The following is a 3,507-nucleotide window of genomic DNA, read 5'->3' as shown; positions in this document are numbered from 1 at the left end:
ATTCTTCTTTTTGTTCATACATCAGCAACTGAGGTAAGGCTTGGTAAATCAGCTCCTCTCTGGTCTCTGTTGTCAGCCGAGGCAGCTCAACTGGGGGTGGAGGGTTCCCTTCCAAGATGGTTCACTCACAAGGCTGACACATGGGTGTTGGGAGTGGGCCAGGGCTTGTCATCTGGGGTACCCAATTCCCTTCAGGTAGACTTCTCTAAAGGGCTGCTTGGACTTCCCCAGAGCAGAGTGAAGGGGTTTCACATGGATAGGTGGAAGCTGAGAGGTTTCTCAGGACATCACAGATATCTGAGTCTTCATTATGCAGCATTATGCTGGCCAAGCAAGTCACTAAGGCCAGCCTAACTTCAAAGGGAGAGGAATGAGACTCCACCTCTGAGTAGACAGAATAGCAAAGAAAGGAATAGCAAAGAGAGGAATTAGACTCCACCTAGGAGTAGAAAGAATAGCAAATTTGTGGCTTTCTTTAGTCTCCTACTCTTAGCTTATGGGAGGTGAGTATGTAATGTGCGGTAACATAACGCTGCATATTTAGGACCTCATTTAATTCAGAATAGAGGGCTAAGTTCCTTGACAGTAACAGAATTCTGGCAGGACCAGGGATCTGGGAGCTCACTGCATCAGTCACAGATGATGAAGTCACATCAGTCAGACCTGTGTTTGAATACCAGCTCTGATGTGTTGTAGTCCAGTAACTTTAGGCGTGTTACTCATTTTACATGTGAAATGGAAATAATCTTATCTAACTTTTTTGGTCAGTGGAAAGTAGTGAAGCGTCCCCCAAATAAAAAGAGAGAGGTACTTATTAAAGTGCCTGGGGGTATAGTGGACACTCCAGCTATCTATTTCTTTGAATGTTCAAACTCATTTTCTACGAGTCCTTTGAGATCAACTGAATTTGAGCTCATTATAATGACTCCCGTCATTGCTTTTCTGCCTCCTCATTTTTCGTAATTCATTTTTTCCTTGTAAGAGCAATATATGCACATTTCAAATAATCAGAAAATATAGATGAACAAAATATAATCATCCTTAACAATGTAATCCAGAGGTAGCTCTTGGGAGGATTTGGGGGGACCTTCTTTAGCAATCATCTTTTGCCAAAAAAAAAAAAAAAAAAATGGGCCGCTCTTGTCTCAGGCCTTAATACAACAATCACTTACTTATCTGCAATATCTAAGGGATAGCTGGAGGTTAGCTGGAGGTTAGCTGATCTGGGCTGGACTTGGCTCCACAGAGAGCTCATCCTTTTCCTAGAAATGAAAGTCACCAGCCCCATTATAATCGTCTCCTGGAGATGGGGAGAAATGCAAGAGAACAAGTGAGAACATGTAAGGGTTGGGTTTGGAATGGGCACATTTTCACCCCACTTTGTTGGTCTAAGGGAATCCCATGACCAATTAGATGTAAATTCATAAAGGAGTCAAGGACTAGGGCCAATCACATCATAGTCTACCATAACATGTAATTATATTTTGCAGAATTTGGTGCAAATTATACGTCCTTCATTATTTTTTGGAACTAAATTTTTTTCACTTAAATATATTGTGGCAAAATTATCATGTCATAAAAGTTTTCTTCACTAAATCTCTTAAGGATTACACTTTGATTCCACTAAATGGATGTTCCACAATTTGTTCAATTAGTTTCCTATTATTGGCCATTTGGGTTATTTCCAGATTTCTTGTATTGTGATAAGCAGAGCTTGATTTTATGTGCATGAGTGATCATATTTCCATATTGGGACGTCAAAGTTATATGGTTCTGATGTGTATTGCCAAATTGTCCACATTTAGAAAAATAATGCCAACTTATATTTTCTCCACTAGCAGTATATTCTAGTATCTACTTCCCTGAATTCCCACCTACTTTGGGTACAGTCATGTATATGTGTGTGCATATATATATTATAAAGACATTTTTTTATTTTGTAGTAATACTATAAGGAACTCCTATAGCTTCTTACACAAATTCACCAATTGCTTCTCTTTTCCATTTTTCTCCATTTGCTGTACATGTATGTGTGTATAAACATTACTTATGCCTGCCTATTTCTATATGACCCTCTATTTCACTCACTTTCAAAATTTTTAATTTGTTTTTTAGAGACAGTCTTGCCATGTAGCTAAGGCTAGAGTGTAGTGGCACAATCAAAACTCACTGCAGCCTCAAACTCCTGGGCTCAAGTGAGGCTCCTGCTTTAGCCCCTCAAAAGTGCTGGGGTTACAAGTGTGAGCCACTGTGCCCAGCCTATTTCTATTTCTTGCTCTTATTCTATCTCTCTCTCTCTTTTTTTTTATTGTGTTAAGGCATTTATATTCTACTTTTAGAAAGTTTCACTTGTACCCTTGTAAAATAAACCATAGAGGTGATCCCACCAATCGTCCTCCCTCCACCCACCCCACCCTTTCTATCTCTTTTATATCATGTTTTCCCATCTACCCCAGAATCATATAAAAGTAAATTTGGAAATGCTTGTGTCCCATTACTAAATAATTGAGAAGGTATTTCATAAGAATGAAGACATTCTCTTAACTACACTGCGACTAACAAAATTGGAAAGTTTAACATTGCTACAATAGTTATTTAATCCACAGTCATATTCATATTTTATCATATTACTTACATTGTTTAATATTATTTTTAATGGTTTGGTTTTTCCCATCCAGGATTTAATCCCGAATCGCTATGTTGTCATGTCTCATTGGTCCTCTTCATTCTGGAAAGTTTCTTTGCCTTTCTTGGTGTTTTTATGACATTGATACTTATTAAGGTTACAAGCTGTGTCTTTTGTAGATTGCCCCTCAAGTTGGGCTTGTCAGATAATCCTTCATGATTAGATTTAGGTTAGGCTTTTTTTTTTTGGTAGAAAAACCAAAGATGTAATGTTGTATTCATTTTGGGATAGCATATTAGGAGGCACATGATGTTTATTTGTTCACTTTTTAGGGGTACTAACTCTGGTCATTTAGTTTTGGGGATGTCTGCCTGATTTTTCCACCATAAAGTTATTGGTTTTTCATTTATACTCTCTTCATAGATCAATACTTTGAGACTATGCAAATATACTGTTTCTCATCAAATATTCAACCTCTAGTTGTAGCATTTATTGATGATTTTTTCCATTATTCTTTCTACATTTACAAGTTGGAAATACTCTGAAGGAAGACCTTTCTCTTCTCTTTAACTAATGGACTGATTATTTATATTACCACAGACTCACAGATTCTTATTTTATTTCCTGGGTTATAATCCAGTTTCAGTGTTCATATTGTCTCAGATGCTGCCACTGAGTGTCCTTTCAAGCTGGCCTCTAGGTCTTTGCGATATACATGTGTCCCTATCATTCTTCCAAACATTTTCTTCTTATCTGTTGTAATGTGTTTTTTGTGTGTGTACTCTTCTATTTTCCCTACCCCATCACTGGAGTCTGGCTATTTTCCAAGAAGTCCTCACTCTCTTTTTAAGAGAGAATGGTATTTAGAAGCCAAGATGCGA

This window comes from Otolemur garnettii, unplaced genomic scaffold (assembly GCF_000181295.1).
Source record: "Otolemur garnettii isolate 467f Iridium unplaced genomic scaffold, OtoGar3 scaffold00023, whole genome shotgun sequence".
NCBI classification, from domain to species: domain Eukaryota; kingdom Metazoa; phylum Chordata; class Mammalia; order Primates; family Galagidae; genus Otolemur; species Otolemur garnettii.
The sequence above is the reverse complement of the archived record's forward strand: the minus strand, read 5'-3'. Positions refer to the sequence as shown.